This window comes from Rutilus rutilus (genome assembly GCF_951802725.1).
Source record: "Rutilus rutilus genome assembly, chromosome: 19".
NCBI classification, from domain to species: domain Eukaryota; kingdom Metazoa; phylum Chordata; class Actinopteri; order Cypriniformes; family Leuciscidae; genus Rutilus; species Rutilus rutilus.
Genome location: NC_140232.1, coordinates 15947053 through 15973704, shown reverse-complemented (window position 1 = coordinate 15973704; position 26652 = coordinate 15947053). Strand labels below are relative to the sequence as shown.

Below are 26652 nucleotides of genomic sequence, written 5' to 3'. Positions count from 1 at the left end.
GTAGTCCATGTGACTACAGTGGCTCAATCTTAAGTTTATCAAGCGACGAGAATACTCTTTGTGCGCAAAAAGTAAACAAAAATAACGACTTTATTCCACGTACAACACAGAAGCGCTACGCAGTTATACTACGTGAACTCACTCGAGGCCCAGAGAGAAGTCGTTATTTTTGTTTGTTTTTGCGCACAAAAAGTATTCTCGGCGTTTTATAAACTTAAGATTGAGCCACTGTAGTCACTTGGACTACTTTGATGATGTCTTTATTACCTTTTCTGGACATGGACAGTATACCGTACATACATTTTCAATGGAGGGACAGAAAGCTCTCGGACTAAATCTAAAATATCTTAAACTGTGTTCCGAAGATGAATGGAGGTCTTACGGGCTTGGAATGACATGAGGGTGAGTCATTAATGACATAATTTTCATTTTTGGGTGAACTAACCCTTTAAGTAAAAAAAAAAAAGTAGAGTTTATGCTACCTGAAACTGAGTTTAAGCATTTGATTTATCATTTGAGGAGCCATTTTGAGCAATTATCATGTTAATTTTCTTACAACATTCTTAAAACATTACATAGGCTATTAATTTAATAATATCTATCTATCTATCTATCTATCTATCTATCTATCTATCTATCTATCTATCTATCTATCTATCTATCTATCTATCTATCTATCTATCTATCTATCTATCTATCTATCTATCTATCTATCTATATATCGTTCGTAATGTACATAGCAGTGGGACCTATTTTAAACGCACTGGCCCTTTAAGAGCTGAGAAGCTGCACTTGACGTCCAGCAGACTATCGCTTTGCAAGCAGCACAGCAGTCAGTCAGTCAGTCACACACACACACGGAGTCAAGTCATCTTTGATCCGCAGAGATTCTCGTTCGGTCACTTCGTGTATTTACAGCCACTGCTGCGATAAACAACTAGACAAAATGGGCAGGAACTGCTCTTCTCGAATAACTGCCGTTTGGAGATAAGAGGGCGCAAACGCGAGTAAAACAGACGGCGGAGAAAGAAAAACAGACGAGGAGCGCGAGAAGGCCGAACCATTGAGGGAGCGCGAGAGCAGCTTAGTTTCTCACACGACAGAAGCGCGGCGCTCAAGTGGATTTGGGGCTCAAAGCAACGAGGACGAAAACAAGCCCGTAGCAAGCCGTACATGTGGATTATTCGTGGACATTTCTTCATTTCTTTTCCCTCAGAAACTACATAAACCTCCAGTAGCGACAGACCTTCACCTTCCGCGGAGAGGTAAGTTACTACAAGACGTTTTGCCCACGAGTCTGTCAGCAGTTTATCGGGTTTAAGGGCGCCGAGAGTTCTCCGATCCGTTTGACGGAGAAACAGGGTCTGTCGGGGGCTAACGGTCGTTATTCCTTCACTGACCCTCGGCTAGATTGAATGAGCGTCGCTGCGCAAGGCGGAAATCAACCCCTCCATGAAGACTATTCGGCTAACGTTAGTTAGCATAGCTAGCCGTGTTTATGCTTTAACGTTAGACGGAATGTCGCTAAATTTCACCCGGTGCGTTACGTTATGTTTTCAGCTAGCTCTCTACAATTATATACAATGTTTTTGGCCAAGCACACTGTCACCGGTTAGCGTTTTTTTTTTTTTTTTTTTGGTTTGAGCTAACGTTAGTTGAGTTAGCTCCTATGTGGTATTGAATGCTTAGCTAACGTTAGTTCTGTAGTAACGCTGCCGGGTGCAAGCAGAGGATGAGGCGTGTATTTTCAGTCTGTTTTGAATGTGTCTTCGGTGTTAATCAGATTAGATCAGTGTTATTTAGGATTTCTTGTCGACTTCTCATTATTGAACGTGTCTAGGTGCTGCAACATGGTCCTGGTTTAGAAAGAATAGCGCTACATAATGTTGTTTCTTAGAGAGCTTCGAACAAAATCGTTTTGTTAATTGACTGCTCTATATAATGTGTGTGTGTAACGTTATGTGTGTATATATATATATGTGTGTGTGTGTGTGTGTATGTGTATGTATATATAGCGCCTATCAGATGTTTATCCCCCACTATACAGATAACATTAAGGGATAAAGAGCATTAGTGCATGGGAATAGCCTTCACAGACTTCAACAATATGTGGTTTGTGAGCCCATATTTAGAGCTGGAGCTCGTGCAGTGACGTACCGACCTGCGATTATTTGTGTAGCACTTCACAAGTCTCTCTACACTGCCTCACTGTTCCATTGTTTTCGTGTGAAGCAGAGACTTTGGTTTCCTTCATTGTACTGTATATATCGCTCAGAAAGTGTTGAAGTCTCGCATAAACACGATGGTATAACATCTTTTGTGCACCTCCCCGCCCCCTTCACAAAGCTCTCGACGAGGCTGCGACTATACTCGCTCGCTTTCCATTTCTCGGATGTTGTTATTAAGGCTCAATAAATCATAGTGGATACCAAATGCTTGTCAACAGCTGTTGATTTGCACATGAAAGGCAGTGGAATGTGAAAAATGGAGGCCACACAGCTTAAGTGTATTAGTGTAATTGGACATGGGCCAGCGGAGGTTTTTTTTTTCTCTTTTTTTTCTTCTTCTCTTGAGCAGCATTCTTTCCCACTGTACATCAGAAGAGAACAAAGCACAGTGTCATAAGTGGACCAGCGAGATGCCTGAACCCAAAACATAACTGGCCTCAGACAACCTCTTTGCTCCGCAGGGCCGCCAGGACTCATGGCCAGAAAACAACAGATTTGTTTTGGACTCGCATCAACTCCAGTTCCACCCTCTGTGTTGAGTTTTGAGTTATGATATTCTTTCTCCCTCTCCTCTCTGCTCCATTCAGATTAGTGATAAGCATTGCAAATAAATGAGTTTGTCTTTAAGCATTGTCTGGTGAAATGTGGAGCTAGTTTACCACTTTATCTCTGTCCGTTTTCAAAATGCTTTGCATAAACTCTAATACACGGTGCACAGCAGTTTTGCAGCTGCAAGCTTTATTACAGCAGGCCTTTTCGTTAATTTATGTCAGATGCCTTGTTTCTCCTTGTATGAACTGCGGCACATGCTCAAGTAGTATTCAGGGACAAGATAAGGAGTTGATAGCATACAAAGTGTTTATCCTTGACCATTCTTCATTTTGATAAATGAGCAGCTAGAGTGGTGCATCGAAGGAAATTAACTATATGCGAAATGCTTTCTTTGTAAGCAGACTTCTTGGCTTCCCATCATGCTGTCACTCTTTGTATTGACTTTGCTGAGTTGGCTGTGTTGTAATGGGTGGGTTTTGCCCCATTGCAGTGCTGCCGCTAAGGCTCCAGAAGATCTGCTCCTGCAATCACTGTGCAAATGTTATTGTTTCATTGTGGATGAGAGCTTTGTTTTGTGTTATTCATTAAAGGTGTTCATCATCATCAGCCATGTCCATGTAGACTATATTTACACATTATTAATGTTTATATATTAAACTAATGTTCAAATGTTTCAGCTCGTTATTGTTTTTTTTTTTTATGTTGAAAAATCTCTTATGCTCGCTAAAGCCCAAATTATATTTCCGGCGTCATGTAGCATAAGTTTGTTGCTTTAAAGAGCACTTTACTATAATTATCTTTTAAATACTGAAGCATTTTCACAGGTGTTTCTGGTCAGCGAATAGCCCTGTTAGAAGACAGGCTAAAAGCATTCTCCTTTCACCCACCTTTGTGTTGAGCTCTGTTGCCTGCTATCAGCATCAGTTGTGTCATATCAGGCACAGTTAGATAAGACAGAATTGCTGGAGTTCCCCCAGTGGTGGAGTGCTATCAGCATGACGTAACCACTAGTGTGCTGTGTGTGTAATGTTGACACTGCTGTGTTTGTTAGCTCAGTGAGGCAATAGTACCCCGTATCTGCTGTTGATGGCACCATATCTTGAGAGACGTTTATGCAGATTAGTCATGTCTAGGTCCAAAATATTTTTCTATTCCCTTTTAACATGCATTGAGTGAGATAGTCATTGTTCTGCTATTTGGAGTCATAAAAGTAAAAAAAGGCTTGTTTTTGTTATAGTTTTAGTGTGAGTGTTGAAGGGTGGCATGGGCAATCTCTATATATTGGAGCAAAACTACATGGCAATAAAGCTGTAAAGTCAAGTTTGTTTGCTTTTAGACAAAATGCACTATTGCAGAATGTTACTTAATCTTAATGTATGACTTGATTCGATCAGAATTGAGCCTGACTGATCCCATTAGCTAAGGCAGAGTCTTGGACTAACTCCCATGGCATCTGCCCTGCACTAGTGGTGGTCAGCGTGTGCTGTGAGTGTTGTAAACATGTGCCCATGGCCAAGTGTTTGATTGCTAAAAAAAGGCCAGAGTAAATAGGCTGCAAATACCATTAAGACTATTTGACTAATGGCTACATGCCAAAGGTCGTGGAGCCTTTGTTTTTACTGCAAGGGATGTGCGTATTGGCGTTGTTGGTAGTGGGTGGGTGGTGTTTTGAACCATTTGAATGCATTATAAGAAGGCAATTTGATCTTAAGTGTCTGGTGGAGTGTGGAGTGGATAGCACAGAGGCATTCTGGGTGTTTTAGAAGAAGTCCTTGATCTGACATCAATTTTGTATGTGGTCAGAATGGAGTACCAGTGCTGAGTGCCCCATTAAAGTTCAGCAAATGCACTGTCTGGAGGTCCTGACTGTCAGTGTCCACCACTCCCCGCAGCCCTTCACAGGGATTGGGCAAACAGACACTACTCACCTCTCCTCTATTCTCAGACGCCTCCCGTTTTATCTCTACAATCAGTTCCTCTTTCTTTGTTACACAATGGTGACTTGCTACACAGCTTAAAATAACAGCAAAGTCTTTCAGATTTTTACTGCTGATTTTGACCTGCATATACTTGAATATAAGCAAATGTATGCATGCCCGTTCTGTCGATATGAGAATTTCATCCAAGCACTGCTGACAGGTTTACCCTGTTTGATTTGACTGTAGAAGCTGATTATCACATGAACCCATCATATTCACAGCAGCATTTTGTGAGTAGTTCCTGCTAAGCAAAAGAGAGCTATTACAACTTCCTTTTTACCTACAGCTTTATTTGTTTGTTCTGTGTTTATGAATAGTGAGCAATCTTAGAATACATTCTGATCACTTCTCACCTCAAATGTTTAATCAGTCTGTTTAAAAACAGATTCTCGAAGAAAGTGAATGTCCGTAGTGCGGCTGCAGTGTACTGATGTATCGAACTAGCCGTGTTTGGGTGCGCACTCAGCGTTTGTGCTCTTTGTAAGAGTTCTGTAGTTGTCAGCAGTGGTGTCAAGTGCAAGTGGTCTTGCAGTGGTGGCGGTCTGTGGAGAAAGTCAGTATTTGTCTGCACAACCACATCAATAGCAGCTGCTACTTCTCTGACATTTTTAGTAATCTGGAGAGAAGCCAGCTAGAGGGACTAAAAATGTAGGTGTACGGCGTGTCTGTATGCGTTCATGTGACACTGGGTGTCAAGTACAGCATGTATTCAGATTGTGATTGTGGTGTCGAGTGCTGGGGATAGACTGTATTGAGTGATAGAATGTATTTGTGTGTTCTACTGAGCCACATGAGCCCTGTGCGTTCCTGACATTGAGTTGACTGCAGGCACAGTATGAATGCAGGCTCTTGTTTTTGTAGAGCAACCGAATTGTTTATTAAACCGAATGAGCAGTTGAAGGTTCTGCTGTCGTTTGATGTTGAAACTGAAAATCACTATGAAAAGGCACTTGTTTTTGAATATTGCAGTGTTATAAATTGTGTATCTGTGCATATCATTATTTAAACAAAAAAATGAATACACTCTCATAATCTTTAATCAAAATAACTTCCTCTTGAAGTGACTTCTCTTCTCTGATGACGTGTTCACTGTCGTCAGGGAGGGCGGGACAACCTGTCAAGCATCAATCCAATCAATTCCCAGTGGATAAAATCAAGCCCGGCCATAAATATTTTTTCTTGTTCGAGAAGCTGTTTCACTCAGATATACCCTAGCTCACAATAGGGAAAAGTATATATCAACTTCAATTTCATGCCGATTTGAAACAAGAGATGCTTCTTCAGTTTAGTTATTCAGCCAAGGGGACACAGATTATGCAAATAAACTCAAAATTATCAAATTTGGGCATATATATATGTATATTAGAGGTGTAATGGTACACAAAACTGACAGCTCGGTACGTACCTCGGTTTTGATATCACTGTTCGGTACGGTTCGGTACAGCAGGGGGAGAAAACTAAACATAAAATTGCCTTTTTTTTTTATTAAACGGTGGTTTACTGAACAAATTGTGTCTCTTGTCTTTAAATGAATTCAGTTATAATTAAAAGTTTCTTAAGGATAAATAATTATCTCTGCTAATGCTGTGAACTATATAGGTAGCCCTACTTGCACATTACTATAATATTAAAGGGAGCCCAAACTATCAGCCTAAATTCAGTTGCTATTTATTTTTAGATGTATCAAATTGCATGCAAACATGTAAACTGCACATGTTTAAAATATCTGTCATGAAAATGACAGCCAGTGTGTAAATCATTATATTTCAACAAATTGGAGTAAAAACATAAAATTAAATTTAGAAGTTAATGCAAAACTGTATGTGCAGTTTACATGTTTCAACATTGATAATAATAATAATGAATGTTTTTTTTGAGCATCAAATCAGTATATTAGAATGATTTCTGAAGGATCATGTGATACTGAAGACTAGAGTAATTATGCTGAAAATTGAGCTTTGCATCACAGGAATAAAGTATGTTTTAAAATATATTAAAATAGAAAACGGTTATCATAATACGGCTGTCATAATATTTAACAATATAATATATATTTTTTTATCAAATAAATGCTGCCTTGGTGAGTATAAGAGACTTTTAAAAACATAACTCTTATCGATCACAAACTTTTGAATGGCAGTGTGTGTGTGTATTGGCCCATCACTAATTAGTTACGCTTTTGGTAAAAGTAATCAGCAAATGCCTTGATGGCTGTGATAGGAAGTTATCATTGCAGACGCAAAAATTCAGTCAATAAAATCCGTGGAATGCTTTCTGAAGTGTGCAAGCAATATTTTATATTTGATAACAATAGTACACCAGTTACAAGTATCTTGTTGTTTCTAAGTGTATTAGTTTGGTGATGTACCTCTCAGGTTTCAGACTGTGCCTTTTGAGCAACTCAGTTATTTTATAGCTTGCATGTGATTTTTAACTCTTTAAAGGTGAACTAAGTAACTTTTTTTACCTAAACTAAACAGCTTCAAAGTCATTGGAATGGTTATAATACTTATTTCGGGTTGAATGGTGGTCGTTTCGCACCCCCCTGGTGCCCGTGAGCGGAAAATCCGCACTTGCAACTTTGAGCCGGCGGGTCGCCGGCCGCCACGTCAGGAAGTATCGCGTGATATCAGGTCTCGCGATGTAAACAATTGCTTTACGGCCAAAAGAAATCTGCTAAAATGCTGTCATTATTGCGCTCCCTCACGCTGTTCGAACCCGAATGAAGAAGACGTTTTAAAGAATGTCCCATCTGCTTTGATGTCGTTGATCTACTAGCCTCTGGTGTCTGAGAATCGCCAACGAGTTTTTACAACAGTGTTGTCAAATATCTATTCCGAAGCTGTGGGGGGAGCTCTAGAGAGAAACCTGCGAGCAAAAAGCGAGAATACAGCGAAGAAATCCCGAAACTACTGAGCCCCGCTTTAACTGACTAATTCACACAGTGTTTATATTCCCTGTTTCATCATCTCTTTGAGTGGATCTTTTTTCCAGTCTCTATATCTAATGTCTGTGTTTTGAGTTAAGCTCAGCTGTTCTCTGGATTCTCAGAATGCTCGCGACACCCTTTTGCACTTCGACCTGAATATCAGAGCAGAGTTAAGGCTGTGTGTGGGCCGACTGTCATCTGTCTGATGTGTTTTCTTCATTACCTTACATTATCCTCAGCAGCAGTTGTACGGGTGTAGTGTATTGGTGGTGACTCTCTCTGCCTCTGGGTTTTGTACTCACTGGCCCATTATGAAACAAGCAACTGTTCATGAAACAGGATGTGAAGGGTGGACAGATTTTGCGTAGCAGAGCATATAGCAGCTGTGTGTGTGAAAGAGCTGGCGAAATTGACAGATGCGTGTGAAGATGAATAGAAAAAGGCTGCACCTTCCTGCTATCAGCCACTTACTGCTGACCTCAAAGGATCTTCTTTCTCCACACAAGTCACTCTCAAATATAAATGCCAGCTTTGGGATTTCTATTGCATAATACGAGATAGGAAATATTGAGTGTGTTGAATTAGCCCAGTGATGTAACATTGTAGCCATGTACTAAAAGCTTGTTTTCCGCAAGTACAATAATTGAGGAAAACATAAAAAAAACCCAATATTTATGAGTAATATTAATTGTTTTTATTTATGAGTAATATTAACTTTTAATTTCCTGTAAACCTTTGTAAAATACTCCACACAACCACAGGTAACGTTAGACATGTCATCGGCCTCTATTGTTGATGCGTACAGGAATACAGCATATTTTATATTGTTTTAACATCTATACACCATTGCCTACATTTAAACTCATATAGGCTAACAAAAATATTAGAAGTTAAAAACATTTTTTTTTTTTTTAAAGTAGGCCTAATTGAAGTGTAATCAACCGGTCTGTTATCCAATTTCCAACGGATCAGCGCTGGTTCTCGTGCCTGAGATGGACTCGCGTTCTGCGGGTGAACTTCGAACTTCAGACCGTCGTCCTGCGTTTCACTCATATCCGAAAGATGTGTGCACAGTTCTGAGGACATTTTATCATCCAAATTAATTATGTTCATTATCTTTAGGAATAAAGTCATGAAGGCATCAGGCATTTCAATCAGCGAAAAGACATACGTGACACTCGTTTAGGTGACTCACATTGCGTCCCAGTATGTCGTTTTGCATTAAATAAAATGATTTAAAGCACAGTAATGATTTTATAGATAAAATAAAACATGCACACGCCTGAATTTCACATAGGAAATGCACCAATTCTGCGACGCAGCAATTCTGCAACCGTCGAGTTGTCGTCACTTCAGAGGGTGGGGGAGGGGTGCATTATTTTAATTGAGTAAACTTACTCAATTTCTTAAGAATGTGTTAAATATATTAATAATATTGATTTGAATGGTTTTGGGGTTCTTGAAACAGATCATTTTTATTCTCCATTCTCAAATATTTTGATAGAAATTTCATAAATATATTAAGTGTATTATAAATAAATAATTGGTTAGTCAAATAATAAATTCCTTTTGTGAAAAAAAAACTTAAATATAACTGTAAATTTGAGACAAAATTAACTGTTGGATTTTGTGTCAATTATTTTGGTACGTTTAACTCAAACAATCAAGTAAATTATATTCAGAGATTTTATTAAGTTAATAAAGTTAATTATTACTGTGATATTTACTAAGCCACTGAATTATTTTTTAGAGTGTAGCTTATGCTATTCAAATGAACAAAATCATGGGGGTCAGTTAAAAATCAAGAGAGGTAGGAAAAGTAATCAGTTTGAGATGAAGGATGGCCATGGGCAAGACAGTGGAAATTGCCTGTTGGAAAAATCCCTCTGTCACATCCTATGTCCCATTGTTTTCTTCTCAAGCCTGTAGGATGTCCAGAGTGGCCCATTTAGAGATATGAGCTGGCCGCAGCTCTGCGTTTGGGATTTAAATATGTCTTTACCATCATTCATTTAAATCTCCAAGTGCTTGTTCTTAAGCTGTAATACATTCTTTAGTCCTCATGTCATTTAGCTTGAATACTCCAGGTCTCTGTTCTTTACCTGGTGTCTTGTACGAGGGCTGTAGCTTGTGGATTTTGTATGGTAGTTGGTTCCAGTATGAGTTTGCAATGTGTGTGAGTGAGTTTCTGGCAGCATAATAAAGTATTGACTCATGTGGAAGAGTGCCCAAGTTTTACTGGAAGAGAAGCTGTGCTTTCTATCAGTGTCTGTTGATCTAATATGAGCAGCAGTCTACAGTGAGCAGAGGTTGACTGATTTATCTATGTTAATCAGCACCGACAACAGCTTTCAGATATCTGCCAATATGAACTGATAATGGATGTTATTTTCCCCTCAATATAACACGTGACTGCATTCTGCACAGAGCCATTCACTCAAAATGAATGCTTTTGGAAGTGATCAACACAGAAAATCTAAGGTATGTACACATGTTGTTGTTAAATTAGTCATTAGCTGCTCAAAAGGTACTCTCCATCTACAGTACATTGTTAGACAAAATCTGACTCGAATTTTTAGGTCATGCTTGTCAGTCGATGTGATTGTGATTTCTATCCATCTGGTCAGATTGATGCATTTAGCAAGATATGTTTAATTTACCTGTTTGTCAAGAGCAGACTTTTCAAAAAGAAGTGTTTGGTGTATTTCAAGCTAAATAGTGTAACATTTTTCTTTTTGGGTTGCACAAAAAGCTGCACATTTCACATTGACTCCTTCAGCTTCTAGATATAGCCTAGTGTTAATTTCGTTAACGAAACCTATGACGAACGATTTTCGTTGACAAGCTTTTTTCCCATGACTAAGACGAGACGACAATAAGGTCATTTATACGATAACTGTGACTATATCAACATGCAATATCGTTGATGAAAAAGACAAAACTAAAATGTAGGCATAGTTAAATTTTTTTTTAACTTTACCTCTATTTTTGTCTGGGAAAACATTACAAATTACAAACATTACAAATAGTGATGTTTTATCATCAGCCACTCGTGCTGTTCACTGCGACTAAATCTGCGATCAAATCAGAATTTTTTTTTTTTTTGGTTTTCATAATGTAGACAGTGTTAAAGGGCTGGTATAATGCCCTTTTCACAAGATGTAAAATAAGTATCTGATGTCCCCAGAGTGTGTATGTGAAGTTTTAGCTCAAAATACCCCACAGATATTTTTATATAGCATGTTAAAGTTGTCACTTTTTGAGGGTGAGAAAAAACGCACTGTTTTGTGTCTGTTCCTTTAAATGCAAATGAGCTGCTGCTCCCAGCACGGGGAGCATAGCTTGTCATTTTACCTCACACAGACATGCACTGAAAATTTCAAAAACTTTAATGTTCAAACCGGAGTCAGTGATGGAGAGACTTAAGAAGAAGTGACAACATGTAGAATGCAACAGGACATTTCTGAATGTTTAGTTAATGAATTTATGTAGCTGATGTGTAGTTATCTTCTAGTCATTGATTAGCATATTCTGTCTTGATAATCTATAAATCATGTTCAGGGGGTGGGGTTTATGTCAATTTTAGGGTTGGTGATGTCACTAACCCGGGAGGAATGTCGTGTAGTCCCTACCAGCCGTTTGTATAGTCCTTAAAGCTATTTCTTTAAAAGCATCTCCCTTTGCTTTGAACTTTGAGCGTTGTATCTTTGCAGATGTTGTTTATGCTCAAACAGCAACATTACACATTAACTAAAGTTAGAAAAGTGAAATCATAATCAACCACCCCTTTAATTTATGAAATAACATTCTCTTGATTTGTGTTTGTTGAAAGTGCAATAATTCTGATGAAATGTAAAAATACATTTCTCAAATGACAACAATCATTGTGATTCATTATCAGTTTAACCATTATGCAGCATGACCAGTTTTCATTGACTAAAACATGACTAAACAAAAACAGGGCAAGGTTGTCTAAATAGGATGAAAACTAAGTAGTACATTTGACTAAATTAAAAAAAATTGCTGAGAAAATGAACATTGCCTCTAGGCCTGGGCTGCCTCATCAGAGGCAGACCGTGCCAAGAGACTAAGACATTTAGCACACGTATACACTACACGTCAAATGTTTAGGGGTGGGGCGGTATGATTATAAATGGGTTTTGAATACTCCAATCAAAACACCCACCACGCTCTCCCAGCAGGTACAAAAATGCAAAAAAGGTCTGCACTCTAAGAATACTCTGTTACAAACAGGAGAGAAAGATTGTATAAACGTTTCGGCTCTTTGCCTTCGTCAGTGTCACTTTTTGGTTTTCATCTGAAAGGGCTTCATGGAGTTTCATATGGAGTGTGTTAGATTGTAGACCAATGTTATCGGTCTTCAGATCATTAAAGGGATAGTTCGGCCAAAAATGATATTAAACCCATGATTTACTCACCCTCAAGCCGTTCGAGATGCATATGTCAATCATTTTTCAGACGAACACATTTTCAGTTATTTTAGAAAATGTCTTAGATCTTTTAGTGATAATGTCAAGTTATGGGGTCCACTCCTTCAAGTCCCAAAAATGTGCATGCATCCTTCACAAAAGTAATCCATCCGGCTCAAGGGGGATAATGAAGGCCTTCTGAGGGTAATCCGTGCGGTTTTGTCATAAAAATATACATATTTAACGGTCGACGCGCGTTCACGGGAGATGGATGCCGGCGTAGGACGTAGCGTTTGATTTAGCTATACTTCATTCTACGTCACGACGCTTACTACGCTACGTCCTACGTCATACGCCGGCATCCATCTCCTGTGAACGCGCGTCGACCGCTGCCGGAAGCCAGTTATTTTCATTTATAAAGTTTTAAATATGTATATTTTTACGTTTTGAGAAAATAACGTTTATGCGTCACGTGGTTTAAAAAAAAAAACTAAAAATTTAAGTCACTGAAATAAGGCCATATAACACATAGTAAACATTTGTTCACAAGGCTTTTCAAAACTGGATCTTGTTGCCTAGAGTTTTTTTCTTCAAAACAATGTGAAAATCATCCTGATCATTTCCTACAAAACAATATAGGCTAGTCATTTAACTTTTGTAAGACACTAATTGTCAGAATGGCTGATATGCAGGGAGTCATGAACATCATGAATAATGCTGTGATTCACACCTGAAGAGACAAATACCCTCCCCTGGGAATATCAATGAATGTGAGGAGACTTAATGATTGAATGTATTGTTTTGGCTTATTCACAAAATCAAGTTTAAGTTGAAGTAAGCTGACTATACATTTTGTTTACACAAAGACTTTACTTAAAAACTTTAGACCTACACTATCGTTCAAAAGGTTTAGATCTGTACGTTTAAAAAATGTTTTTTTAAGAAGTCTCTTCTGCTCACCAAGGCTGCATTTATTTGATTCAAAATAAAGTAAAAACTGTTTATTTTTATAATATAAAATAAATGTTTTCTATTTAAATATATTTTAAAATGCAATTTATTCCTGTGATAAAAAATGTCAGCATCATTACTCCAGTCTACAGTGTCACATGATCCTTCAGAAATCATTCTAATATGATTTGCTGCTCAAGAAACATTTTTTATTATTATCGATGTTGAAAACAGTTGTGTAAAAAAACATTTCAGGATTCTTTGATGAACTGAATATTTATCTGAAATAGAAAGATTTTTTAACATTAAACAAATTCTTATTTACTGTTACTTTTGATCAATATAAGGCATCCTCGTTGAATAAAAGTATTAATTTCGTTAAAAAACAACAACTGCAACAAAAAACTAAACTCTTACTGAGCCCAAACTTTTTAACGGTAGTGAATAATGTTACAATAGATTTCTTTTGAACTTTCTATTCATCAAAGAATCCTGAAAAAAAAAAATCATACACAAGTTACACAACGGTTTTCAATAGAGGTCGACCGATGTCACCAGCTTTAAAAATGAAACTTTGCCAGCTAATGAATGCATAAAAGTGGCCAGCTGGATATAAACTAATGCAAACAGATGGTAACAATTGCAACATAAAACATTTGGGTCAGGTTTGCGTGTGTTTTTGTCACATTGTTTTAACCGCTTGAGGTACTGAGTCCTCACAGCCTCGACGGCAAACATACTTCTGTTCTTTCTCTGCTAATGCAGCATCTAGTCAACAAATGAATTACTTTATAATGATATGGCAACATGGACTGGAGTGTTCTGTATTCATACCATTTCGCTGTCAGTGTTTTAGATGCGCATCTGAAGTGTCAGCGCTCTCCGTGCAGTGTGTTCTCTCCGTGCTGCGTTCAGCCTCACGTGTTACAATAAACAACACCAGTCGCCAGTGATAGTTTTTATTTGTCCTCTAGAGGCCGCTCTCATTCTGTATAATGCCAGCAGTCTCTTCTCAGTGCTCTGATACTGTGTAATGACAGCACACTCTTCTCAGCCGCTCCAGCAACGGATGCAACCCGGAAAAACTATCGGTGTGGATTTTTACCGATAACGATAGTTCCACCAATCAACTATCGGTACTGATATATATCGGCAAAACCGATGAATCGGTCGACCTCTAGTAAATAAAACTGTACTCATCTGAAATCCACGGCTAGATCAAGTCGCTATTTAGAATGCAAATGTTCATTGTCGGAGTCCCGCTCTTCTTCTGAGGAAAATGCGATCTCTTCGTCACTATCCAGGACGGGCTGAAGAGCTTCCTCAGCTGTGTAGCGTGCCATCTCCTAAACGTGCAGGAAAGTGAATGAAACTTGATTTTTAAGGCATTGTTGGGGGCATTTACCATTTCGCATAAATCACCTCAACACATTATCTTATGAATAGCGCGCACTGCGCGTGGTGTGACCACATTAGCGATAATTAGCTGAGCCAGGAGAAACTGTAGATCTCTTTAGTTTTATACAGAATACATTGCAGGAGAATTTTCGTTTTAAATGTGAATTGTTTTATTTAAAAGCAGACATTTCAAGCTTTCTTTAGACGTTAGTTTTATCTTTGTGTGATTATTCGCTGAGTTTCAGTTCATTATTCAGACGTCTTTCAGAAAGTTTCTTGCGGAGACCGCGACAGCTGAAAGCGCACCCTGTTTATTTTCTTTATTTTACAAAAACACAAGGATTTGTTGTTATTGTGAGTGTACACAGATAAAAGAAGACCCTTTAAAGTGTATAAAGACTTATACGTATGGCCAAAAATGAGGGAGTATTTTAAGTTGTTTAAGCTGTCATGAGGAAAAAATCCAGCAGAACGCGCCGGCGCGTTCTTCAGGCTCAGCGGGTTAAGCACTGATGTCATGCTAACAGAATGCCACAGGGTTGTTTGGGTGCACGTGGATAAACAGCACAAAAGCAACAATCACTGTAAGTTACGGATCTTCCTCTCAACCTTCATCTCTTCTCAAATCTCTGCACCATGTTAGTTCAGAGTGCATTAACTTTGTAATATACAACTTTTTCAACATTTTTAAGAGCAAAGGTTTTATTAGTAAATGTTGAAATTAGCTTTTAGTATTAGTAAATCCTATAGAAGTTGTATTAATTGTTCATGTTCACTAGGGCTGTAATCTCCCAGTCGATTATTGGTCGATACGTTCGTTTTTGTTTTGTTTTTTTTTGCCGCGTTCATTTCATCAGTTTTGCCGCGTTCATTTCATCAGGTGGAAAGCACTAATTGCTAATGGGGGTGTTTTCAGAGCACCCCTGTTTCACAGGTAACAGTCTGTCTTCAGAACACCCCCCTTGTTTTCACTTCTTTTGGATTAGCCCAACCCACTGGAGAAGAGATTGAAGAAAGTAGACTACTAGAAGGTTTGCTGAATATTATTATTTTATTAAAGTGGGCGTGCCTTTTCTGTTTAAGAGTAAAAGCTTTAAGTTAATTGTATATTCGTGTCTCAGCCGCGAAGCTGAGCTCCTATGTTCAGCCTCGCTCTGTGCGAGCTGCACAGAGCTGAAATGATAGTGTCTGTCAGTTATTATAATACATATGACAAAAACAATGGTCTAAATGATGTTGCATATTCCTCAAAAGTTCTTGTGATGATATCACTAGTTGACAACATAGTACTATTTTCGGAAATCATAGGCTATGATATTGCGCAGGTGCACGTGATGCAACGCTGTCAGAGCCGACAGACTCGTGTGTCAGACTCATTTCAGTGCAAATTAATTAGGTCAAAAATGATTTAATATACTGCAAATAGCCTACTAGTTTTTTATGTTTATTTATAATTCATTTAGGCGGACAACAAGGCTAACCAAGTACTGCGCACAGTGCTCAGCTCGAACAGTCGAAAATTTCAGGACTTCACTCGACCAAGATTTTCTTTGGTTGAATACAGCCCTAATGTTAACAAATGAAACCTTAATGTGAAGCATTAACAAAAACTGTTTTTGGTTTATGCCTAAAAGTGGAAATCTTTGCAGAAAATGTGATCAGATAAGCATTAATTTAGCTGACTGCAACAAACATGCATTTGAGCACACATTTCTGATAGCCTAGGATGCGATAAACTGCAAAGAGAGAAGAAGAAATCGGGGTCACCGTGTTTAGAAACACGCATGCACTCAGCAAGCATCAAGCAGAGGAGGTTTAAGAAAAGAAGAGGGGGAGTGGAGAGATTGTGAGTTACCTTCAGCAGCCCTGACCCTTGGTTTCATTTCTGCACAAAAGACGACAGACAAAATCACTTCCAAAGGCCCCTCTCCCCAGCCTCTCTCTAATGTCCATTCATAGCTTTACTGTAAAGTCTTCATCGGTGACGTCTCTCTCTCCAGACTGTGGAGGATGTGAGCGCTTGGCTCAGGGGGAAATTCCAGACTGCTAAGAAGAGGCTTGCAGGTTATTGATGGTGGAATCTCATTTTCTGCTCGGCCGCTGCTGAAAAATGATTGTTTGAAGCAGCTTTGGCAGACAAAGGGTATCTCTGCCGACAGCCAGCGGGAGTGTGTTTGGAGTGCTAGGAGAGAGACTGCTGGTGTTCCCCTGCTAACTGTGTGCCTTTTATTTTGGTGAGAGGAAGCGGGTGGAGATGTTTATCAATCGCACACACACACACACACACACACACACACACACACACACACACACACACACACACACACACACACACACACAGAAGCACACCTGATGCAACTCTCATTCATCTTGTGGGAGGGATTGAGATGTGTGCATGGCTGTGTTTGTTTGTGGTGTTCAGTGGCTTTTAATCTGCACCAAAGACCATTTATGTACGTATTAGGCCTAGTGGTGGAACGGATCACAAAATTCACTGTTCAGATCATTTACGGCTTTTGAGCCAGGGATCAGATAATTTTATCAGCATGTATATATATATATATTAGGGATGTTAACGATTAATCGACGAGCGATTAATTGTCGATAATACATTTAATCGATAACTTATCGATCGTCGCTTAAGCAGGTTCATGCGCAACCGCGAAACATGTAAAGCGAGCACGCCGGAGTTATGTTTCGGACCATTTTATACCTTCATCGTGACTAAGTTTGCGTGTGCATTCGCAGCCTTTTGTTTTGTGCAAATGTAAGTTTTAATATTGTGTTTATTTTGTGTAGGCCTATCTATATCTGATTTATCTCATACAGGATGAATTTGGTTAAGAATTAACACTGTAGTAAAGCGTGCCGGTGATCAGCTTTCAGCCCGCGCAGTTCAAACGGTAATGCATGACTAATAATGACTATGATTGGGACTGTCATATTACATAACATTGTAAGGAGAACAATATTGTGAATTAAACATTGTGAATTATTTGGGTTTAGTTGCCGTGTTTCATCGCGTTGCTCCAGGAAGAGCGCAAGTCCACAACATGAGTCATTTTGAATGGCACCTAACTTAGTTCAAGTTAGTTTAACTTGTGCATTCGCGTCATTTTGTGCAGATATCATTTGTAATATGTTTATTTTGTATATGTATATCTGATTAATCTCATATATCTCATAACTTTGCTTTTCATTTATTACTTAAAGCTCACTTGAAGTTCTTCGATACTACATCAAAAACTACTAGCCTAACTGATAAAGTTCAAACATTATTTAAAACAAGTGAACAGTCAGTAATAAAATAAGAACAAATTCACCAATTACAAGCAGAGATGAATACTAAATAACAAAGTTACAAAGTCTAACAGTAGTATTCAGGTACAGAAATTAATAATTTTAAAGGGACACTTCACCCATGGGAACATTGATCTTTATTGAAAGTGGGTCATATATGTAGTCGAAATGTAAAATTAATTTTGAATTTGGTGCCTTCTTGGCCGAGGAAAGAAAGAAAGTTACTTCAGGACGCATTTGTATGAAAGACACCAACTCCCACAATGCACCACATTGCACAGCTGCGCAAGCCACTCCCACTAATCCAGAAAGCGCATATCTGCCTAAGAGAAATAACTCTTCCGTCTACAAGGCTAGCTACCACCAGAGCTCGAAATTAATTTCACACAAAATGTCTAGTTAGTTGGCGAACTCATTAGTGAATTACTCTTCATTTGTATTTCTTTCGAAGTGGTGAATTATTGCATTGTAACGTTACCTGGATGTTCAGTCAGATGCGGTGCGAAACTAGGATAGTTCACAACACAAACGTCCGTGTCCTCGTCTGATTCACAACACAAACGTCCGTGTCCTCGTCTGATTCAGAGATTTCATCCAGGAGAAGTTGTCATTGTTGAAATTCTTTGCCACAGTCGGACTCTATCTCTGTGTTCGTAGCGGTTCGTAGTTGCATAGTGAGATCACCGGCGCCACCAGTCCGCCCTAACCCGAGCCAGTCCGGGCTCCTCGTCCGCGGCAGGCAGGTCTTCTGCCTCGGCTGCTCTTCGCTTTAATGCGGCTTATAAAGGTAGCCACAAACACCTGATTCAAGCATCAGACTTCTGAAATCCTCTTCCTCTATATCATATTGAGCACTCTCCTCCGCTATTGTCATAACTTTACATCTGTCTCCACAGCGCCTGTTAGCTTAGCTTCCAAACAAGATGGAGGATATTGCTTTTAGTTTTCAGAAAGTCAAGTCCCACCCACTGACCTGTAATAGGCCTGTAGCGTGAGCGGTTCCCGCCCCCTGGGAAAGATGAGGAACGAGTGTCTGTAGTCTCTACACTTTTCAATGAAATGTGACTTCCTGCTTATTATGACGCAAAATGATGATTTTTACGTCATAATAAGCAGGAAGTAAAACACTTAAATCCTTATTTCTCCCATCTCAGGGAAAAATGGATGAAAAATCCACATTTATTATAATATATGACTGGGTTTCTAACAATACAAAGCTTAATGCAAATGGGTGAAGTGTCCCTTTAACGTAAAGGGTAACGTAACATTCTCATTTTCCTCTAGATATTTTCCTCTACATCTCATCAACAATTTCAATTTTGGCACGCTTTGCAGCAGCTGACCACTAAGAAGCGAATGTACAGTGACGTGACGTGACTGCCAGATTCAAACTCTGCTTTCGCGCTATGGCTGGCGCTGAGCCAAAGACGGACGCGCTCAGCGTTTGTGAACTAAAGTCGACTGTTATAAGGCCTATATCATTTTAGTGATATTATTATTATTATTATTATTATTATTATTAATATTAATATTTTGTAATTGTATGGTTTTTAGTGTTATTAGTGTCATTAAATGTTTTGTTGCGGTGCTATGGAAACAAAATGCTGACGAACAACGATGCCGTTTTCATCTTGGCTCAAACAACAACTGTATGAGAATGATGCGTCTGTTATAACAAGCGCTCTTCACAATTTGTGAATGGATCACCTTGCAATTCAATTTTGATGTGGGATGTAGTTTTGTAGTCTGGTTTAAAAACATGTTCTTTGAGGAGTCATCATATGCGCGTGTCGTGATGTCGCAAGTGTGGTTATGTGGTGATGTTATGAATTTAGGCAAGGCAAATTAATTGTAGATCCTAATATTAATTTAATAACACTAGACTTCTGCCATCAGCGATATCTCTGACTATCATCGATACACCATACTATCATCTAGCGGCACAACCCTAGTTAAAACCTGGTTTTTGCATAGTTTATCTACCGTCTTCATCTCTTTGTCCAAGTGACAATGTATAATCAAATATTTGATTGATTTAAATATGTTATATAACAAATAGTTTGTGTCAATTGATTATGATTGGCTGAGCTGCATTCAAAGCCATTGTACTTTGTACCAACTACTGTTGTCACGGTACCAAAATTTCAGGAGTCTGTACCAATACCAGTCAAATTTCACAGCTCTAATTTTGACACTATAGCAAAAACTATTGGAACTAGGGGTGGGCATCTTCTGGAATCTCACGATTCGATTAAAATGACGATTCTTGGGGTCAATAAATTACTTTTCCGGCTTTGAATTTTTTAGGATATTAGTAATATTAGTAATTTTATTAGTAATTTTAGGATAGTAGCTCACACAGTAGAGTGTTAGCGCTTGCAACGCCAAGGTCATGGCTTTGATTCTCAGGGAAAGCAAGAACTGATAAGAATGTAAACGTTTAACATTCTGATAAGAATGTTTCATATTCACCTCTCACAGGATGCGCAGGCGCAGTCAAATGTGTGATTATCAGCTGGTTCGGATCATTGGCCGATCTTTTACATTACATTATTTAAGGCTATTTTCTATTCATAACAATATTGATATGGAAATGTTAAGTAAGCTTCATTTGTCCCCCATTGCAAGCCTGTGCGCTCTGTCCGGGTGCTGCACTGTTCTTTGTTCATCATCGACGCTTAGTTCGACGCATCGATTCGAATTGTTATAAGATAGAATCACGATTCATATGTGATTCATAATTGGAACCATTTTATTTTAATCACTTTTTTTATTTAACTGTTTGACAATAAAAATATAAAATTAATAAATTTTAATGGTATTAAAAATGACAAGTAAATACATAAAAAAATGCACGTAGCCTTTAAATATTGTTTAATTAAACATTGCATGAAAAAGGTCAAATTAAAAATAAAATGAAAAACAAAGGGAAACATTACTGTGTTTCTTTGATTGTCGATTATTTATTTATAAATTATTACTTTTTTGTTGCTTTGTGTTTATTTTATAAAACCTTGCCAGATTTATCTAGTAATTATTTACAAGGGCTGTCATATTCCAATAAATTGAATTGAAATAAATTGCTGGAAAAAGCCAAGCTACCATCACATCTAGGTCAACTTCAGAAAATGGATTAAAACAGTTAAATAAATCATTTTTGTTTTAGTTCGACAGCTCTCAATTTTTAAAGTGCATGCAAACATAACATAAGCTACATGGCTATTAAATGCATGATGTCTTGCTGTCTTTGTTTTTCAGTGTCTTAAAGTTGAAAGCAATTTGGTTTCTTGACACCCTCTCTGTAATAGCGTGTTGGATGAGCAAATGATAAGCTGTTTAATGTTTCGTTTGTGGTGAGAATGAAGTGTTCTCAGCTGCCATTTGTACACCATCCCTAGTTATGTTTCACACTGTGACACGAGTTGCACTGTGTGTGCATTTAAGACTCTAGCATCACTGTTTTCAGGCTGTCTGCATCCTGTGTTACCTCTATAGCTGCTTGTGTACGCTCTACCCTGCCTTCACAGACACTTGGAAGCACCTTGTGGTTCATTATGTGACCTTGATCAAAACAGTCGTGGTATTGCTCTCTCACACGGAAAGACGCTGATCGTGAATGATGCAGGGCAGGCAGGGAGGATTAATGTAGTAGATTATCCTGCAAATTATTGGTAAGTCATTCACTCTGCCGTTATGCAACAGAAATTCTTCTCTCATTGTGTGTGCTTGTTAAAGGGACCAGGCTGTATGCGTGCTTCTATATGTATTTGGCTTATGAGTGTATAGTAACTGTAGTTGTTCCTTGTTGGCCTGTTATAGATTATTTGTTTACACTCAGATTGAGTTCTTACGTGCTGTTTGGGGATCTTCTGTTTGGTTCTTCATGTTGCTTTTTGTCAAAACACGAGTGCTGAAAATGGTCTAGGCGTTGATGTACAGGTGGCTGGGTGTTGTGTCCGTACTCGGGTGTTTTGAGAGGCGGGGGATGGGTAAGATGTCTATGTATTTGAGAGCCGAGTGGAAATACTCTGTCAGGATGTCGGGTTGTAAACCAGTGTGCCGTAAATGTGTGGTTAGTGTTACTGGACACCGAACCATTAGGAAATTGGTGGTATTTCCCGTGGTTTGGACTGTGTAGCTTCAAAAATCAGGATGCGATGTTAGTGTGCCACTGTTCATTATGGTATTTATATCTCTCTTTTTTAAATCTTTCATTTATTTATTTTTGGTCAAACTTGAAAACCTCTGTATATAGTTTAATGGCCTTTTCCCATTTGGCATCCATTCAGAAACTCCTATGAATTATGGTAGTGTGGTTTATCAGCAGTGTTGGAAGGCAGATGGCTGATGATGAGATTTGAAGGTGAATATGATGAGCATTCATCGCTCTGAATGTAATTTTGCACAGAGCTGTAAGCATTTGACCCGGGTCCAAATATGGATTAAAGTGGCGGCGAGAATGCGGACAGTATAGAGAGTTTTTAACTGTGTTAGGAGGGGGTAGGTGTTTTTATTCACAGCCCGTCGCAGAGGTCAGACAGCTGCCCTGCACCGTGACCCCAAATAACCTACAGGGGCCACTGTCTGAAAGAACAATGGAAAGGTCAGATGAGAGGGGAAAGAGGGAGGAAAGGAGAGAAAGGGGGTGGTATAGAGGAGAAAACAGAAAGAGGTACTGAAAAGGGGAAATACAGTCTGACACACACACACACACATATATATATATATATATATATATATATATATATATATATATATATACACTTACACTTTACCAGCAAGCCCACTGTAGACACAATAACTTCATCTGCTGGCAGTCACTGAGTTGCTTGTGAGCAATAGTGATATTAAAAGCTTTGCTGGATGCAGGTGAAGGTGCATCCTAACAGCTGTCATATGCCATTCATCCTGCTCGACGAGTGTGTCTGTTTGTGTGTGTTTGAGCACCATATATACCGCTCCTGCTTGAAGGCTTATTCCACGAAATTCGCACATGGCTTGTTGATACAAAAGCTTGCATTTACTGATGTGTAATGTAAATAAAATATCAACCTGCATGAGGAATAAAAATGCTTTGTCATTTGCGTTTTAGATTTTAACATTTTGTGAATGGGTCTTCAGAACAGGAAGGAGATCTTTTTAAAACCTTTAAAGTGGTTGCTTGGGTCAACAGTGGTCTTTGGTGGTGGTGGACGAACACGGTCATCCACACAGACAGTACAAAATCAATCAATCTATCTATCAATCAAAAATGAATGCAAAGAAACAGTTTGTAATATATTTACTTATCCTATTTATTCATGAAATAAAAAACAACTGTCTTGACAGATCATAAAACAAAGTGCTTATAACATTTTTTAAATATAAAATATTTCTGTGTAAAAAAGTTACTTTGTGACTGATTTGAAAAGTTAGTCAAAGAATATTAAGCTAATAAATAAAGATAGTTGATATACCATTATCAGCATTTATGTAGATTCAGCTTTCAATGTTCTGCAGGAACACACACATTCACTCTGGACACAGTAATCTGTCAATTACTGTCATTTCTTTATCCTGTAAATGTAAGAAACGTCTTAGGCCTATTCAATTACACGCTGTTATCCCTTTACAGTTACCACTCTCATAAAAAAACTTGAATTAGGCTACATGTTGACTTTTGCGCTGAATATTAATTGTCTCCCCCTCTAATGCCCCCTCTAATGCGTTTTGCGTGGAGGAAAATTTTCACATATTAAACAGCATACGCATGTCAAAGCGTCTGACATCCTTGTTAAACATTACGCTAATGCATTATTGACGATTAAATTAAAGAATTCTCATATTTTTAGCAGCTTGGATCACATACCTTTCCAGCACCAGCTCACTCTGTTTCGTCCACTATTCAGATGCATTTTGTCCATAGAAATGCGTTATTCAGTGCTGTAATTTGACGTGACTGCAATAAATAATACACATACTTAAACTGTTTAAGTGAATACTCTCCAAGCCGGTCATTTTGACATATTTTGTTTGTATTTGATTGTTTAGATGCGCACACAAAGCCTAAAGTATAATTTGCTTATTATAAGTATCTGCCCTTTTCGGACACAGAGAAAGCCGCCTTGAAGTTGGATTCCAACTGTTGGAAACAGTGTCTCGTGCACAGATTATTGTGCTTAATAGCTCTTTTTATTATCAAACACGTACCGCAATTTAGCAACAGTAGAGACTGCATTTTACAACAATCCCGATTGTGCTGATTCTGACGTTAAGTTTGGGTTTTAGGGATGTGAAGGGAAGGAAGTTGCGCTAGATGGAAAACGGCTTGATTTTACTAGTTTTACCTCCAATATCTTCTTTTTATGATCCTTGGAAGCCCAAAAAAAAAAAAAAACTGTCTATTAATATCACAGGCCTAATGTGTAACGAGCCGACTGAATGTCTAGTTCTCTCGACCATCGTCACTAATTAAGCAGGGGCTTTCGTGTTGTGGGTGCTGTTGTAGCTCCTATCTCAAACACATCTGATTGGCCATTGCGTTCACGCTACACAGAGCTTTGGCTACAAAGCTCAACGCTGCAAAAACATGTTGTAATAAATAGGAACCTTTGACACTTCATTGAGTGCTCACACAGACACTAACAAGAGCATTTTAACTGCAGAAAGGCACCTCATAGAGGTGTAAAAAAGTATTGATACACTTAAATATCACGATATTATGTTTGCAGAGACTGTATCAATTAAGGGTTTCACATGAATCATGTACCTTTTTCTGCAGAAGCTTACTTTGTACAGCATAGCCTGCATACATTCACTATATTTGTTTTTATATCACACATTGCGTAGGATGCGGAATAACATTGTTTAAAATAATGGATTAAAATTCAAATACATTTTTAATGTATAAGAATTTCTAGATTTTTTAATGTGATCATTCTGAAAAAAAGAATCGACAGATTAATCGATTACTCATAATCATTAGCTGCAGCCCTAGTGTGGACATTATTCCATCAAACAACCACTGATGTTAGTCGTTCTTGATTCAAAACTAGCAGGTTTTAGCAGCCAATTTTTCCATGCCAGAACTGGAAAGGCCCATTCGGCAGAAAGGCTGAATGAGAAAAATCCATATAATCTGTGAAGAGTTGCTTTATTTGGAAGAAGATTGATCCCTACTGACAGAATGAGAAGGAAGAGCTGTGTCTCAGTATATAGTCCTGCCTTTTCCACCAGAGGATGATATACAACCTGTCTTCAGAGGATAGAAGATTGACAACATTTCTACTGTCTAAATGTGGTGCACTAATTAATACACAACATGCTTCACAGAGAGTGTCAGATTCAAACCAAAACCCAGACTGAACATTCGAGCTTAAACACTGAAGGTGGGAAATTAGAGGTGATAATGACAGTGCTGATTAAAGTGGCATTTTGTGCCGTGGGATTATGGGAGATGTTGTGGTGATGCAGATGGATGGGAAGGAACGAGCACACGGCCACTCCATCTCACGCTGTCTCTGACATTACTGGGCCAGCAGGAGGGACCTGATCCCAGCTCATCAGCTGATGCCTTTCTTCCATTGCTAACACCTCACGTTTATTACATCCATCATGACAGACAGAAGAACTGAGCTCAGCTTTTGTGAGAGTCTATAAATCGCAAGATTTCAAAGCCTAAAATGTGTGTTTGAAAGATAGAAATAAACAGTGGTTAATGGTAAGGCAGTTAGCTCTGGTTCTTTCCAGTTCTTTCAAGCTGAGTGTTTATCAGCAGAACGAGAGGCGGAAAAAGGTAGGAAGAGAGATGTAACGCAAGAGCGAGGTGGAGAGAAAAAAAGGGAGTGCGATCATACAAAAGCCAGCCACTCCTAGAAAGGGAAGAATAAAGAGTTGGGAATGAGTGAGTGCTGTGATTGAAAGAGGGAGAACGAGAGAAAAGAGAGAGAGCGAGGGGTAAGTGAGTTCATTCGTGCTGTTGGCAGGCAGCCATGAGCTTGCCTGTGGGCGTCTGTATCCGTGCCAGGGCATGTGTTTCCCCTTCTGTCTGAGGGCCTATAGTCTCTCTCTCTCTCTCTCTCTCTCTCTCTCTCTCTCTCTCTCTCTCTCTCTCTCTCTCTCTCTCTCTCTCATACAGATATCTCCCCTTTTCTTTCTCATTCCACAGGAATACTTTCCAAGTCTTTTGCTGTTCCTACTCTCTTTTCTCACTTCCTCCTTTCTTGTTATCTTTCACTCTCTCTCCCTCTTTCTCTCTCTCTTTGTTGTAGCAGTTGTGGTTTTTTGTTCACAAAGCTAGATGATGCCAGAGAACTCAGAACAGTGGTAAGTTTGTTTCCAGATTTCCACAGTTCACACTGTGCCAGTAGATCAACCAAACCGGACACATGTGCAATTCACACCCAGTGTCTTTCTTTTTAAATAAATCTTAGTTCTCTGGACTCATTTCTGTGAGTCTGGTACGTGAATCCTGTCAACAGGCACATGGTTGAGCCCATAATGCAAAACTTATGCCAATTGTAAAAACAATTTCAAAAACAAAGCTAATTGTAAGATAACAACCTCAGCGTAATTTCATTGAAAGTCTGTTCTGATGTACGAGAATTAGTATCTTCTGTCATGACTAGCAAAATACATTTGCTTTGCGTCTATGCAAATGTGTCATGAAGAGATGATTATGATCCGCAGGAATTGTGTTAATAATAGAGAAGTTCCAAATCCAAAATGCAATTTAGAAATTATTTTCTATTTCCAATAAATGGTGTTCTTTTGAACTTTCATTAAAGAATCCTGGAAAAAAATTATCATGGTTTCCACAAAAATATTAAGCACAAGTGTTTATAATAATAAGAAAATGTTTCTTGAGTACTAAATCAGCATATGTTACCCTGGACCACAAAACCAGT

General features: G+C 38.6%; 1 protein-coding gene across 3 annotated transcripts in view; it reads left to right on the top strand.

Moving 5' to 3' along the window:
- The first annotated feature begins 812 nt into the window (after nt 1–812).
- Nucleotides 813–26652, top strand: part of ncor2 (nuclear receptor corepressor 2) — a 110365-nt gene continuing 84525 nt past the window's right edge. For all 3 annotated transcript variants that reach the window (XM_084389875.1, XM_084389874.1, XM_084389873.1), the window contains exon 1: nt 813–1265. The gene's annotated coding sequence lies outside the window, so the exon portion shown is untranslated. The remainder of the gene's footprint in view (nt 1266–26652) is intronic.